We start from the raw sequence: 16,945 nt of genomic DNA, 5'->3' as shown, positions 1-16,945 counted from the left end.
CCCTTTTATCACAGACCCTATATCACAGACAAATTTAGTCCCAGACCAAAGGCAAATGCTGAGGAGGTCCTTTGAAGGACATTAAGAATATAAAGAATGGGTCAAGTTTTAAGAATACTACCTCAGAGCAAGTCAGGGAAGAGGAATCACTTGTCACTTTACATTTCACCTTTAGGCTGTAACTTAAGTCAGAATACATAGGGAATGCTCTTAACTTCTCAAATCATCTTGGAGCTTTAAAACATTTATAGTTTGTGGCATAGGTGTCAACCAGAGCATAGTCTGTTTTCATTCTCTTAAAAATCTGTGCTAAGAAATTTAAAAATAGGGGCGCCTGGGTGGCACAGCGGTTAAAGCATCTGCCTTCGGCTCAGGGCGTGATCCCTGCGTTATGGGATCGAGCCCCACATCAGGCTCCTCCGCTATGAGCCTGCTTCTTCCTCTCCCACTCCCCTTGCTTGTGTTCCCTCTCTCGCTGGCTGTCTCTATCTCTGTCACATAAATAAATAAAATCTTAAAAAAAAAAGAAATTAAAAAATATATGCTGAACACACCTCTTTGACAGACTGACTATTACAGACTGTTTTTTAAGGGCCAGGATTGTGACACACACCTCTTTGTGAGCATAGGTCCTAGCACAGTTCTTGGTACACAGTGGATACTTAGCAAATATTGAACTGAAATGAGTTTGTTATACTTTGAAGTTGGTAAGACTAGCGTTTAGATTTTCTGAACTAAGAGACTATATCAGGAAGTGCGTGTGTGTGTGTGTGTGTGTGTGTGTGTGCGCGTGTGTGTCTGTGTGTCTGTGTTTAACTTATTCTCACCTTTTCCCAGTAAAATGTTTGGACAATAAAATTTATACACCAAGGAACTATTTAGTTAACATTAGTTCTCAGTTTTGGAGTCACTACATTGTGGTATATTTTGAACTGTGATGACATTGCAACAAATATGTTAATACTTAAATACCTACTTTCATACATTATTTCTTTTTAATAAAATTAGAGGATACTTAGTCTTTTCTCTAAAAAATAACCTCATTCCCTTGAGTAATGTCTTTCATAAAAGCCCAAGAAGCCCATGGTCGGAAGAAAGTCTGATAATCACTGGGTTGGAGGAAATGCCACACAATTCAAGTTCATAGATTCCATCCTTACTATGTTAGTCCATTTGGGCCGCTACAACACAATACCACAAACTAGGTAGTTTATAAACAACAGAAATTTATTTCTCACAGTTCTGAAGGCTGAAGGTCCAAGAACAAGATACCAAAATGGGTTTTGTGGGGGTTTTTTGTTTGTTTTTTAGGAGGAGAACTTTTGTTGAGAGTTCTCTTCCCGGTTCATAGCTGGCACCTTCTCTCTGTGTCCTCACATGGTAGAAAGGACAAGGTATCTCTCTGCAGCTTCTTTTTCATAAGAGTAATAATCTCATCCATGCAGTCTCAGCCCTCTTGACCTAATCACCCCCAACGGTCCCACCTTCTACTACTATCATCTTTGAATTTTGAGGACACACATTCAGACATGGCACCTATGAAGGCTGGCAAGCTCCTTGTTTGTGTACACAGATATTACCTGTAGTTCCTTGGGTATCCTCTAAATTAGAAACATGGGTACTGAGATGATGGAATATAAACAGTTTTGTCATAAATATGTCAATGCAACCATAAAAACAACTCTAAATTAATGATATGTCAAATAACATCATATTTAGAAGCAAAGAAAAGCACATGGTTTTTATCACTGATAAAGAGCTCTTAATTCTATGAAATGTGTTAAAGCATTCAATAACTTTTTAAGGTGACAAATGATTAAGAATTGAGTAATTTTTTTCTTTTTTAGTTCCCCTATTTGCTATATATCAAAAGAATGTATGATTTAACTACTGGCTACAAATGTTCTTTTATACCAGCTCTGTTGGAAAAGATAAACTTTGTCTCAGGGTATATTTACCAGCATTCTGAAGTTTGCATATATTTTTTTTATTAAATGGTTTTATCTAATCTGAAGTTTTTTAAATGTCAGGGTTTTAATCATGATTGTAAAAATACACATTTATTATTACAAATACATCCTTTATTACTTTGCCTGGGAAGTTATAGATTTTATTCTCAAAATCTCTTAAATGCTGGCTATAGTCTCATTTGTCTGAGATGCTTGAAGGTGAGACTGAATTTAACTCACAAGGTCTTTTCTAGCTGCAAGATTCCGTATTTCACAACCTTTGTAAGTCCGTTGCTAAGGTAATGAGATTCCCAAGAGGCTTCTTAACATTAAGAATCAGCAAAACTGCAAGTTTTACAGATCACTTTCTTTTAACCTACACAGTCTCTCTGTGAAGTATTTGAATTACAGTGTCAACTGTTGTCAAGTCAGAGATTGATCAATGAGAATATCTATGTCACTTTGAGGCCAGATGTTAGTCTTTGGCTGGAAATCTGATTGAATTTAAAATTAGAGTTTATTACTTTAGGCATCAAGGATCAAAGTTACTTGGTCACTACAGAAAAGGTGTTGAAAGAGTCCTGTTCGACAAATTTCAGCCACTGCCATTTAAGCCTACATTTCCAATTCTGTTCTCAACTCACTGCAGAAGAGCCTTCTATAGTGCTCTGCTTCTGTTTCCTCTGACCTCCCGTCTTCACATACTTCAGCACCTCTTCTCCAGCCTCTGATTTCTTTGCCTGCACAACAAGGAAGAGAAAGAGCAGAACCAGGTGCTACTCCATGGATGCCAGCCTCCTGTCACTGCAAGTGGATACTCACTCTTCTCCTTCCTATTTGAGTTGTGAATGATGCACAGTATTTAGCTGACTTGCAATGGAAGCAACATTTGTTAAAGAATTCCCAACTCCATTTTGTATTCTAGGAGACAAAATATTATAAGATAATAAAATCACCTATCAGTAGGCTGCTAACTAAATTCTGTGTTGCATTGAGCATTCAGTGGTGAGGTACACCGTATCAGTCAGAAATACTGCAGGAAACAAATGGCACCTTCACATAAGTCTATGTGTATATGTAGGGAGAGCTTAAGGAAAATAAGAAGACGTTATACAGTATCTCTGGCTAGTGACAACAGGGAGTTATGATCATCTCAGAAATGATAACCAGAGCTCGCAGAGGACAGCTGTATGGAGAGGGCACCCTGACATAAGCTTGGCTTTCAGTCAGGGGTTAGAGCCATCCCATGGTAATCAGGCAGAGGAGTTGGAAGAAAAATGCCCTATGAAACTCTCTTCCCGACTCCTCGTCTCATCTCCTGCTAGTGCCACTTGTTCCTTGACTACTCATTGCATGCAGAGAAAGTCGGGTAGCACAAGAGCCTCCATAATGGGTCCATGTGGGTCAGCCTTTACTCCTACACCCAGCAGTAAAAAGCAAGAAGAATAAGATGGAGAATGGTTTTTGAGAGGTAATCAGGAAATATTCAGCACTCATATTCTACGATTATAAGACAAGTATAAAATTTAAAGTATTCAAAAGTATCAAAAGTTATAATGGAACAGGTCATTCCATGGTTTTCTATACATGTAGTTCTCTATAGCTACAAGAATTTGTAATTGCTTATATTGTTTATTAATAGAACCACATGAGTTTGTATGCTCTTTATTGCCTTTCTTCATTCTTTACATATTCCACAACTATTCTTTGAAAATTATGCTGAGAGAGGATATAGTGCTGAGAACACATATTCTGTAACCACACTAACTGGGTTCAAATCCCAGCTCTGCCACTTAAATTGTGTGTGCCTTCAGTCAAACTACTTACCTCTTTGGGTCTTCATAGGGCTATATCAGGATTAAATGTAATAAGTGCTTAGAACTTTGCCTGGCGTTGGGGGCACTGGGGTGGGTCAGTCGGTTAAGCATCTGACTTCAGCTCAGGTCATGATCTCAGGGTCCTGGGATCCAGCTGTGTAGGAGGGAGTGTAGGAGGGAGTCTGCTTCTCCCTCTCCTTCTGCCCCTCCCCCAACACATGCTCTTGCTTTTGCTCTCTTTCTCTAATACATAAATGAAATCTTAAAAAAAAAAAAAAAGAACTTTGCCTGGCACATACATGATATATAAATTGTTGTTACCCTCTAAGGCCCATAGAAGCCGGAAGAAAGGAAAAACTGTGCTTGTAAACTCAGGGCAATCTTTATGAAAAAGGTATAATCTGACCTTGAGAAATGCACAGGAATTTCCCCAGGTTTGTGTACTAGGAGAATGCCTTATTTCCAGGCAGAGAAGATGGCATACCTAAAGGCATGTGGGCGTGAAAGGGAATAGCAGGTGTCTCAACATGCATGACATTTAGGTAGCTTGTAGGAAAATGATGGAAGACAGGACTGGAGAGACAGGAAAGATTTAGATTATGAGGGCCTTCCATGGGAAAGGATTTGAAGAGAACTGAATGGTTTTAAAATCACCCTTGTATCATGCTGAGGTGGGATTAGTGTGTTGAAGCATTAGAGACAAAAAACTTTTAAAATTGATGTTGCTATCTTTTCTCTTCCAATAGTGGAATCAAGTTAATTCATCTCTTTTCCTTAATTATTCCAGTACCTGGCCCACATTATCCTCTCCATCCTTTCTCTCAAGCAGCATGGAACAGTGGAAAAGAGTGTGCTTATTGGAGTCATATAGATGTTAATTGAATCTCATTTAAGCTATTTCTGTGTATATGAGCTTGGTCAGCCTCTCAGAACCTTGTTTTTTCATCTATTAAGCTGGAATGATATGCCTCACTCCCAGTGTTTCAATAAGAAATGCATGATTTAAAACAGTTACAATACTTAGCAAACCTCTTGTCAAATAATGGTCACTCGATAATGGAAGCTAATATCCTATTTTCCTGGAAACCACATATGTTTATACAACCATTAGATAGCCCAGTCCCTTACCTTGTCCATTCATTGTTTGCCAGTGATAAGTCACAGGTTCTAGCTTTGGTTCCCTAAAAAACAGAGGTTGAGGCTTGGTTTATGAACTCTAAATACTTTATGGGGGGAGAAAGGGAGTGCAATTCCAAAACAGCAAAGATGAGGGGAAAAAAGAGATATAACAGGGAAATGGAGGAATCAAATATGAGGTTATATGTTATTGTGTGCTACTGAGTTGGTCACAGCCTCACAAGAAATGCAGCTATGGTTTGGTTGGCCCATGTGGGCCAGCTGTGTTTTGGAGCCATCTTTTTGGAGAGAGGGAGGTAAGCAGTTAATCCACTGGTCTCCTTCCCATTTCCTGCCTCTTGGTGGTCAGAGTTCATCCCTCAGGCATTAAGTTCTCCACAGATAGGCTGTCTCCACAATTCCAGGTGGCATTGAAAACCCTTAAGGGAGTCAACCCACAAAACTATTGCGTTTATTTGTCATGTCTTTTATAATATGTAATATGCCCTTCAATCTGAATCCATGCAGTCTTTCCTCCTATCCAGACTTAGACCATGCATTCTTGACAAGTATACCACAGAAATATTCTCAGTGTCTTAGTACAGCACATCAGGAGGCAAACGATGTCTGTATTTCCCACACTGGTTATGTGACCCTTGATCACCTAGTAAAATTAGTGTCTTCTGGGTTTTTCCATGGTAACATCACCATTTTCCCTTTGTGACTGATACATGCTTCACAGAGAGGTAATCAAAGACTACACTTATTATCTTGTTTTTTATCGAACATTAACCCAGAATCCAAAATCACTACAATGGCTACCAAATGCTGATCTTCTATTTTTATTAATTCTACATTTTTTAAACTGTCATTCAGTTTTATCTTTCCTCCCATTTGCATTAAATTGCATTAAATCAGTTGCAATCTATCATAAGCAATGTTGTTTTGATGGTGAAACTGTCCCAGCATGCCCAGTGGAGCCCCTTCAAGCTGGCGATTTGATATGTCCCCACTGTTCCTTAAGCACTTTTTTTTGGACACAAAAAAAGTTTTTTTGTGTGTGTGTGTCGCAGGGTTTCTAGTGTCACAGGGTTTTTAGTGTCACATTGTTCTTTTCCTTATCCAACCCTGGAAGCAGACTTCCAGGTTCCTTCTAGTAAAGAATGGCATTAAGAAACCAAGATCTGGGCACTTAGTGTGCTTGTTGCTATAGAGACTTACTGCTTTTAGTATTCATAATGGATGGAACTGGAAAATACGTGTGCATCCATATATGTATATCTGTGGGTGTTTGACATACAATACATATACATAGATGTATACACATTTTCATGTATATCTAACCTGTGTATATCTATATTTAAAAACACGAATTCACACAGCTCCTCCACTTTAGTTTCCCCTCAAGATTCTTTGAAGCCTTCCCTTTTTCTACATCTCCTTTTTGATAATGACAATTCTGGTTACCCTTATCCTCAAATTTATGCTTTTCTTGATCTCCTCATATATGCTCAATCTTCCAAATTTACTGGCTGCCTCCTTGGCCTTACTTCTACTTGTTGGCCCCCAACCACAACATCACCTACTTGACCTCAGCACATCCTCAACCTTTAGTGCCACCATCACTGCCTTTGCTATAGGCTGAATATTTGTGTCCCTCTGAAATTCATATGCTGAAATCTCATGCCCAATGTGACGGATTTGGAAATGGGGCCTTTGGGAGGTGATTAGGTTACCAGAGTGGAATCCCTATGAATGAGATTAGTGCCCCCAGAGAACTCCTTCACCCCTTCCACCATGTGAAGCACACAACAAGAGAAGAAAGCTTTTCCATCCTGAGCTAAGGAGAAGGAGAGAGGGGTCTGGGATTTCAAAGGGGAGGAAGACAATTTACAGGAAGATGGGGAGAGCTAATGTTTGTAAACAAATGTTTGCCATGCTGTGCAGAGACAATGGGACACAAAGAGGAATTTGAACAAATAGGCCTTGCTGAGCTCCTTCCGGCTTACCACACCTAGCTCATACTCTTTGTAGTTATTTTCAGTGATAGCTGTCTACCAGGCCAGGCCCTCTATCTAAATGCTTTCAGGCAGTTAAAAAGGAGGCAAAATGCTCCTCCTGAGTCCCTTGGGCCCTGATTGACTTCGGCTCAAAACAATCCACACATCAAAGTGGTACACTCTGGCATGGCCTGCCCGAGACCCCATTGCAGCAAAAAGAAGGCTGTCTATGAACCAGGAGATAGGCTGTCTCCAGACACCAAATCTGCTGGCATTTGATCTTCAACCTCCCAGCCCTTACAACCCAGGGAAACAAATTTCTGTTGTTCATAAACCCAGTCTGTGGTATTCTGTAAAACAACCTGATGGACTCAACTTCTTAACCCCAACCAAGCCACCACCTATAGAAGGAAAGAGAAGCAAAAAGACTACGTATCTTTCCTGATATTGCTCTTCATCCACCTAAATACCTTTCCTTCTTTGCTCTTCTCCAGTTCACTCAGAGAAATAACTCTAAGTGCAAGGATCACATTTACCTATTTGCCAACCTCCAGCTGCAAGGGGTCTTAGCTATACTTCCTTTATGCCCTCATTTAAGAGCAGAGGATACATCTCATATATCTTTATATCCCTAATGCTTAATATTATTTTGATACATATTAGAAACAAAACAAGTGTTTCATAAATAGGAAATTAAAGAATGAAAATTCCTCCAGTATAGCTTACTGCAAGACTTTGTGGGGCACCTGGGTGGCTTAGTTGGTTAAGTGTCTGACTCTTGATCTCAGCTCAGGTCTTAGTCTCGGGGTTGTGAGTTCAAACCCCACATTGGGCTCCACGCTGGTTGTGGAGCCTACTAAAAAAAGAAAAGAAAAAGACTTTGCTATGACCTAAACTCTACTATACACGAGTTTTGTGGAATTGTCCAAGTTAGTGTCTTTGGGCTGTTATAACAAAAATACCATAGATTAGGTGGTTCATAATCAACAAATATCATAGTCTGGAGACTAGAAAGTCCAAGATCAAGGCACTGGCAGACTCAGTGCCTGGTGAGAGCCCATTTCCCCGTTCATAGATGGCTATCTTCTCCCTGTGTCCTCACACAGCAGAAGAGGCAAAGGAGCTTTTAAAGGCTTCTTTTATAAGGGCACTAATCCCATTACTGAGGCTTTTACCCTCATGACCTAATCACCTCCCCAAAACTTACTTCCAAATGCTGTCACATTGGGGATTAGGTTTCAACATATGAATGCGGGGGGGATTATTCAGTCTATAGCTATACTTAACCTTATGTCTAAGGTTTCTCATCTGTACATGGAGGTGACAATTCTTTCACAGAGTTATTATGAGAATTAACCTATATAATTAATGTTTAAAAAAAGGTTCCCACAGTGACAATACAGTCCTCATGCTCAAAAAATGATACCTACTATTATTAGTTATTGTTTGTGACTGTTTCTACTGTAACAATGATCTGTTACATATTAATTATTTGTTCAGATATCAGTTTCACCTCTTGGGTACAAAAATAAATTCAAAGGCAGTGATATATAATAGGTGTGTATTTATTGTACTTGCTGCATATTATTTTTCAGTCTGAGAGAGTACTGTGGCTTTAAAATTACATCTTCATTTGAAAATATATCTTTGATAGATAGCTTTTATGATATTGAGGTATGTTCCATCTATCCCTATACTGTGCAGTTTTAATTAAGAAAGGATGTTGTAGATTATGCTACGTGAAATAAGTCAAGCAGAGAAAGACAATTATCATATGGTTTTACTCATTTATGGACCATAAGAAATAGCAGAAAGATCAGTAGGAGAAGGAAGGGAAGAATGAAGGGGGGGTAAACAGAAGAGGGAATGAACCATGAGAGACTCTGGACTCTGGGAAACAAACTGAGGGCTTCAGCGGGGAGGAGGGTGGGGGACTGGGCTAGGCCAGTGATGGGTATTAAGGAGGCCACATATTGCATGGCACACTGGGTGTTATACGCAAATAATGAATCATGGAACACTACATCAAAAACTAAAGATATGCTGTATGATGACTAACATAACATAATAAAAAATTATTATTAAAAAAATGGATGTATTTTGTCAAATGCTTTTTCTGCATCAATATGATAGGGTCATATGATTTCTTTTATTAATGTGATGTATCACATTGATTGATTTGTGAAGGTTGAACCACCCTTGCAGTCCAGGAGTAAATCCTACTTGGTCTTGGTGAATAGTCCTTTTAATGTACTGTTGGATCCTATTGGCTAGTATCTTGGTGAGTATTTTGACATCTGTGTTCATCAGGAATTTGATCTGTAATTCTCTTTTTGGTGGAGTCTTTGTCTGGTTTTGGGATCAAGGTAATGCTGGCCTCATAAAACGAGTTTGAAGGCTTTCCTTCCATTTCTATTTTTTGAAACAGCTTCAGAAGAATAGGTATTAGTTCTTTAAATCTTTGGTAGAATTCCCCTGGGAATCAGTCCGGTCCTGGACTCTTGTTTTTGGGGAGGCTTTTGATTACTGCTTCAATTTCCTTGCAGGTTATAGGTCTGTTCAGATCTTCTATTTCTTCCTGTTTCAGTTTTGGTAGTTTATACATCTCTAGGAGTGCATCCATTTCTTCCAAATTGCCTGATTTGTTGGCATACACTTGCTGATAATATGTTCTTAAAATTTATTGTATTTCCTTAGTTTTGATCATGATCTCTCCTCTTTCATTCATGATTTTATTAATTTGGGTCCTTTCTCTTTTCTTTTTGATAAGTCTGGCTAGTCGGTTGTCAATCTTATTAATTCTTTTAAAGAACCAGCTTCTAGTTTCATTGAACTGTTCTATGGTGTTCTTCTGGTTTCTTTTTCATTGATTTCTCCTCTAATTATTATTTCTCTTCTCCTGCTTGGTTTAGGCTTTATTTGCTATTCTTTCTCCAGCTCCTTTAGGTGTAAGGTTAGTGTGTGTATTTGACATTTTTCTAATTTTTTGAAAGATGCTCATATTGCAGTGTACTTCCCTCTTAGGACTGCCTTTCCTGTATCCCAAAGGTTATGAACCATTCTCATTCATTTCCATTAATTTTTTAAATTCTTCTTTAATTTCTGGTTAACCCATTCACTCTTTAGTAGGATATTCTTTAACCTCCAAGTGTTTGAGTTCTTTCCAAATTTCCTCTTGTAATTGAGTTCCAGTTTCAAAGCACTGTGGTCTGAAAATATGCAGGGAATAATCCCAAAATTTTGGTATTGGTTGAGACCTGATTTGTGACCCAGTATGTGATCTATTCTGGATAATGTTCTAAGTGCACTCAGAAGAAAGTGTTGCTTTAAGATGGAATGCTCTATATATATATCTGTGAAGTCCATCTGGTCCAATTTGTCATTCCACGCCCATGTTTCCTTGTTGATCTTCTGCTTAGATGATCTGTCCATTGCTGTGAGTGGGGTGTTGAAGTCCCCTACTATTACCGTATTATTATCAATGTGTTTCTTTAAGTTGGTTAGTAATTGGTTGATATAATTGGCTGCTCCCAAATTAGGAGCATAAATATTTGTAATTGTTTGATCTTCTTGTTGGGTAGATCCTTTAAGTATGAAAAAGTATCCCTCTTCATCTCTTACTGCAGTCTTTGGTTTAAAATCTAATATGTCTCATATGAAGATGCTACCCAGAGCAAGCAACACATTCAAAGCAATCCCTATTAAAATACCATCAACATTTTTCACAGAGCTGAAACAAATAATCCTAAAATTTGTATGGAGCCAGAAAAGACCCTGAATAGCCAGGGGAATGTTGAAAAAGAAAACCAAAGCCGGGGGCATCACGATGTCTGATTTCAAGCTATGTTACAAAGCTGTGATCATTGAGACAGCATGATACTGGCTTAAAAACAGACACCTAGATCAATGGAACAGAATAGAGAACCCAGAAATGCACCCTCTACTCTATGGTCAACTAATCTTCAACAAAGAAGGAAAGAATATCCAATGGAAAAAAGACAGTCTCTTCAATAAATGGTGCTGGGAAAATTGGACAGCCACATGCAGAAGAATGAAATTGGACCATTCTCTTACACCAAACACAAAGATAGACTCAAAATGGATGAAAGACCTAAATGTGAGACAGGAATCCATCAAAATCTTGGAGTTGAGAACACAGGCAGTAACCTCTTCAACCTCAGCCACAGCAACTTCTTGCAAATCACATCTCTAAAGGCAAAGGAAACAAAAGAAAAAATGAACTATTGGGACTTCATCAAGATACGAAGCTCCTTCACAGCAAAGGGAACAGTCAACAAAACTAAAAGGCAACCTACGGAATGGGAGAAGATATTTGCAAATGGCATATCAGATAAAGAGCTAATATCCAAGATCTCTAAAGAACGTATCAAACTCTACACCCAAAAAACAAAGAATCCAGTCAAGAAATGGGCAGAAGACATGAACAGATGTCTTTCCAAAGAATTCATACAAATGGCCAACAGACACAAGAAAAAAAATGTTCCACTTCACTTCTCATCAAAGAAGTACAAATCAAAACCACAATGAGATACCATCTCACACCAGTCAGAATGACTAAAATTAATAAGACAGGAAACAACAAATGTTGGCAAGGATGCAGAGAAAGGGGAACCCTCTTACACTGTTAGTAGGAAGGCAAGCTGGTACAGGCACTCTAGAAAACAGTATGGAGGTTCCTCAAGAAGTTATAAATAGAAGTACCCTACAACTCAGCAATTGCACTATTAGGTATTTACCTTAAGGAAGGAGATGCAGTGAAATAAAGGGGCATCTGCACCCCAATATTCATAGAAGCAATGTCCACAGTAGCCAAACTGTGGAAGGAGCCAAGATGCCCTTCAACAGATGACTGGATAAAGAAGATGCGGTATATATACACAATGGGATGTTATTCAGCCTTTAGAAATAATGAATACTACTGTTTACACCAACGGGAATGGAACTAGAGTATATTATGCTAAATGAAATAAGTCAATCAAAGAAAGACAATTATATGATTTCACTCATATGTGGATTATAAGAAACAGTGCAGAGGATCATAAGGGAAGGGAGGGAAAACTTGATGGGAAGAAATCAGAGACAGAGACAAATCCTGAGAGACTCTTAACTATGGGAAACATACTGAGGGTTGCTGAAGGGAAGGTGGGTGGGGGATGGGGTAACTGGGTGATGGGCATTAAAGAGGGCACAAGATGTGATGAGCACTGGGTGTTATTCACAACTGATGTATTATTGAACACTACATCTGAAACTAATGATGTATTATGTGTTGGCTAATGGAATTTAAACAATAAAAAAATATATCTTTGATTTTTAAAGATCAAGGAGCAAAGAAAAAAACCATATGGTTTCAAAATAGTAGAGTAAGCACTTACTTTCAATTTTAGCCCAAAGATGATAGAAAACATATTTTTAAAATTCAGTGATGCTTAAGAATAGGAAGAGGAAATGTCAGTTGTTATGAGGGTGTAAAGGATCCCTAACAAAACATATATAAATAAACATGTAAAGATATATACAGAATATAGAGGTAAGCTGAGAATTTCATAAGCCAGCGCCATCATGGGAGACTGTTGCTATGGCTTCTGCATAGGAAGCCACAGGGCTTCGGGGCTAGAAGCCTCCAGGAAGGAGTCCACTGGCAATCCTGAGAAACTGCAGTGATTACCTCAGAGGAAAATATTTCGGCCAAAGAGCCAAATGCCCAGATATGGAATGAGAGTCCAATGTGGTTATCAAGAGGGGGGGCTCCCCAGCTCAAAATGAAGACTGCAAAAGTGGACTGCACCACAGATCAGCAGAGGGAAAAGTTTACACCGAGAATTACAAGGTGGTTCTGATGTTAGAAGGAATAAGCCTGAAGGTGGGGGATGTTGCCAGTGAAGATGGCCAGTGCAGGACCTGCAGAGTTACAGCGAAGCCAGCAAATAAGAACGGTTATTTGACAGCTTGCTCAAAACCAGCAGTCTTGTTCTCTCCTCAAGTGAGGTACTTTCATCACAGGCTTGACAACCATTATGATTTACCACATTCTCTTCAAACATGCTGCTTTAGAAGAACGTTTATTCTGTGCTTTCTTCATAATCTTCTGCTTATACCCAAGGAAGCAGTTAAAAGAGGAATAAGAAAATTATTTTAAATAAGTGTATTAGATATCCTCACAGAAATAGAGGGAAAAACTGTATTCATGAAAAAATAATAGGAGGTTATGAAACAATAAAAAGTAATAACAATCATTAAATATTCAAGAAATGACAACTAATTTTCCAGTTTTAGGTTGAATTGGGATTAGATAAGCATGCACAGTGAATTAGTAAATCAGAATATATATATATATATTTACATATATATATTTCTTCAAGAATGCAGAACAGAGAATTTCAAAAATAGGAATTTGAAAAATTGAGTAACATGAAGGCTTAATCCCCAAATTCCAATATTCAATGTAAGTGAGTTTTAGAGAGAGAAAAGTACATAAGAAATAATATTTTAAGGGAGGGGTGCCTGGGTGGCTCAGTTGTTAAACATCTGCCTTGGCTCAGGGCGTGATCCCAGAGTCCTGGGATCGAGCCCCACATCAGGCTCCTCCGCTGGGAGCCTACTTCTTCCTCTACCACTCCCCCACTTGTGTTCTCTCTCTTGCTGGCTGTCTCTCTCTCTCTCAAATAAATAAATAAGAAATAATATATTAAGGGAAATAATAGTAACAATTTCTTAGAACTTAAAAATTTACAAGTTATTTGACAGAAGAAATCTATCAAGCACCAAGTATTAAAAAAATTGAAAACAAATACCTAGGTAAATGATAGTGACATTAAAAACAACAAGTCTAGGGGCATCTGGATGATTCAGTGGGTTGAGCCCTGACTCTTGGTTTCAGCTCAGGTTCTGATTTCAGGGTGTTGGGATCGAGCCCCACATGGGGCTCAGCATGGAGTCTGCTTCACATCCTTTCTCCTTCTCTCTCTGCCTCTCCCACTGGTGCTCTCTCTCTCTTTCTCTCCAATCAATCAATCAATCAATCTTTAAAAAACAAAATATAACAAAAAACATCAAGTCTAAAAAGGAATGCCACTACTTAAGGAAGAAGGAAGTTGCATGGGACAGATTAATTATAAGAAAATTAAAATTTCTTTTATCTTATATTTGTCGTCAGAAATACTGGATGGATAAAAGACCAGGGATAAACATGTTCAAAATGCTGACGGGAAATAATTTTGAATTAAAATTCTGTAATTTATCAACTATCATTCAATAGTGAGGGCAAAATAAAGATATTTTCAGATAAAGCAGAATCCATTCTTTCAGTAACAAAAAATTTCAAGTTCAAGTAATACAATTTTGTGAGCCTGGTAACAGTGTCATCCCACCATAACCAAGCACTTAAGCCCATCTACTCCCCCACTCAACATTTTCCCCCAGAGCATGTATCACCTTCCAAAATAAGATATTATTTACTTCTTGTTTATTATTCATAAACTTCCAATGGAAAATATGGAAAATATGGTAGGAATCTTTTTTTTCCAAGATTTTTATTTATTTATTTGAGAGAGAGAAAGCACAAGCAGGGAGGAGGGGCAAAGGGAGAGAGAGAAGCAGACTCCCTGCTGAGCAGGGAGCCCACAGGACTCCATCCCAGAACTCTGAGATTATGACCTGAGCCAAAGGCAGATGTTTAACCTACAGAGCCACCCAGGCGCCCCTCATTGTTTATTCATTGATTTATTGCACATACCTAGAACCTAATCTAGTATATCATAGGTGCTCAAAAAAGTATTTGTTGAATAAATTGAATGACTAAATGATGGTTTTATATGTGAAGTGAACTTGATTCAACTATAAGGAAATGTGGTAAAATCCATACTTTGGAAGTTTAACACAGTTCTTTTAAAAATTGTCAGAGAGAGTAGACAAAATATAATTAAGGGCATAAATGTTTCAATTTGACAAATACAACAAGTTGAATTGAATATGTTTTACCAATTTATCCAACACGAGACCTGGATATACTTATATTGAATACTAAAGCAGTAATATTAGAAATCAACAAAAACGGGCACCTGGCTGACTCAATCATTTGAGTGTCTGGCTCTTGGTTTGGCTTACGTCATGATCTTAGGGTCATGAGCTGGAGCCCTGTGACTGGCTCATTGCTTGCTCGGGGTCTGCTTCGGATTTTCTCTCCCTCTCCCGCTGCCCCTCCCTCCGCTCTCATGAGCACTTTTTCTCTCTCTCTGCAATAAATAAATAAATAAAATCTTAAAAAGAAATCAGCAAAAACATTATAGCACCGACCCATAAATTTAAAAGCACTTTGAAATTATTTATAAGTTAAAGAGGAAATCAAAATGGAAGTTACAGACTATTTAGAAGTGAACTTTTAAAAAAAAGCTCTCTGTACCAGAGGAGAACTCTGAAGAAAATTTATAGATTCAATTTTTGATTTTTCAGGAAACAAGAAGAGCTGAAAATAAACTAAAAAACAAAACAAAACAAAACACTAAGATTTCAGCTCAAGAGGCAGAAAAATAAAGCAAAAGAGAGTTGAAGATGGAATCCAAAAAAGATAAAAAGGAAATATTTTTAAACAAAATTAAAATAATAGAATTGATCAGCGTAAGTTGGTTCTTAGAAGTAGATTGATAAATTTGACAACTGTTTCTAAGTATTAGCAAAGAAAACTGAAAGACTAATCATAAGTAAATAGCATTAGGAGTAAGATTTATGATATATTTATGAAGAGGTATTTAAAAATCCTGTAGCACAATCCTATTACTACTAAACTACTTAACTGGAAAATCTTGGAAAATGTCACTTCTCTAACACATATAAGTTGCCAATATTGCCCCTTCCTCCCCCACCTCCCCAAAAATTCCTTCAGTAGAAAAATAATTTTAGAAGAGATTAAAATGGTAGTCAGATATCTACCTCAAAATTATACCAGATTCAGCCAGCATTTTGGGGGGCAAGTTCTAACCCTCAAGGATCTAGCTTTTCCTGTTATACAAACTAGCCTAAAGCCTAGTGAAAGTTGTAAAATTACAAACCTCTTTCTCTGATATTAAATCTGGGTAGGAACTGCATGAGAAAAAAAAATGTAGACTGAAGTCACTATTGCATAGATAAAAATAAAATATTAAATGCAGAGTATTAAAGGAATCATTATAACCGTCTGTGGTTTCTGCTAAAAATACAAGGGTGTTCAAAAATAAATCCGAAATTATTGTTTGGTTAGAAAAAGAGCAAGTTATAGAATAACAATGACAGTACACTACAATATAAATGCAGTACATATGTAAAACAATACTACATAGTTGTAGAGAGGAGTTTTGTATTTACGTTAAATATAGATGTTTATAATATTCTGTATTACATATGCCTATGTATAATTATAAAAGCATGGGAAAAGAACTAGAGAGACCACATCAAATTGGTGCTGGTAGATGACAGAAACACAGGAATATGTGGTTGTTGGAATATCAGGATAGAGGCCATAACTTTATCTCAAAGTTTTATCTTTTTTTAATTTTAATTTTTTTTTTTTGTGGTAGTTTGAGGACAACTGTATTAATGTGATTTCATGTGACTTAAAAACCAAAACAACCACCGCAATGATTTGCTACTGACATTCTTAGCTTCACAATGAAGATCCTAAGCATTTGGAGTTTCTTTCAATGTCAGCTGAAAGAGTACTTTCATGTGCTCTTAAGCATTTTTCCAACCTTCTTCAATTTAATTCATATAAAAACATTTTTGGAGGAACATATCTGCGTAATTTGTAATGCAAAATTGATTCCTACCCTAAGGATTTTTTTGGCAGGTGTAGTTGGGGAAATAATTCAACCAGCAGGTATCAGGGAGAGTGGCAGATACTAGGGGAAGGGTATTAACTGATTGCTATAGGAACACTGAGGCAGACAATAGTACCTCACACCCTGGTCATGACCTAAGGATTTACTGCATCATGTACAGATAACAAAAATAAGAAATGTTTTGTGGGTTTGAGGAAAATACATGTGTATATGTGTGTGTGTGTGTGTGT

General features: G+C 37.7%; 1 protein-coding gene and 1 long non-coding RNA gene across 4 annotated transcripts in view; one reads left to right on the top strand and one right to left on the bottom strand.

Annotated features, from left to right (window-relative positions):
- The window catches only part of CSMD3 (CUB and Sushi multiple domains 3), a 1,143,082-nt gene that overhangs the window by 719,359 nt on the left and 406,778 nt on the right, over positions 1–16,945 (top strand). The gene's annotated exons all lie outside the window — the stretch shown is intronic.
- LOC130542946 (uncharacterized) overlaps positions 2,044–16,945 on the bottom strand; it is a 44,559-nt gene continuing 29,657 nt past the window's right edge. Inside the window, exons 2-3 of the long non-coding RNA XR_008957874.1 lie at positions 4,895–4,947; positions 2,044–2,689 (exon numbers count right to left, since the gene is read on the bottom strand). This is a non-coding gene — a long non-coding RNA (uncharacterized LOC130542946). The remainder of the gene's footprint in view (positions 2,690–4,894; positions 4,948–16,945) is intronic.

Source organism: Ursus arctos, unplaced genomic scaffold (genome assembly GCF_023065955.2).
Source record: "Ursus arctos isolate Adak ecotype North America unplaced genomic scaffold, UrsArc2.0 scaffold_6, whole genome shotgun sequence".
NCBI classification, from domain to species: Eukaryota; Metazoa; Chordata; class Mammalia; order Carnivora; family Ursidae; genus Ursus; species Ursus arctos.
The sequence above is the reverse complement of the archived record's forward strand: the minus strand, read 5'-3'. Positions and strand labels throughout refer to the sequence as shown.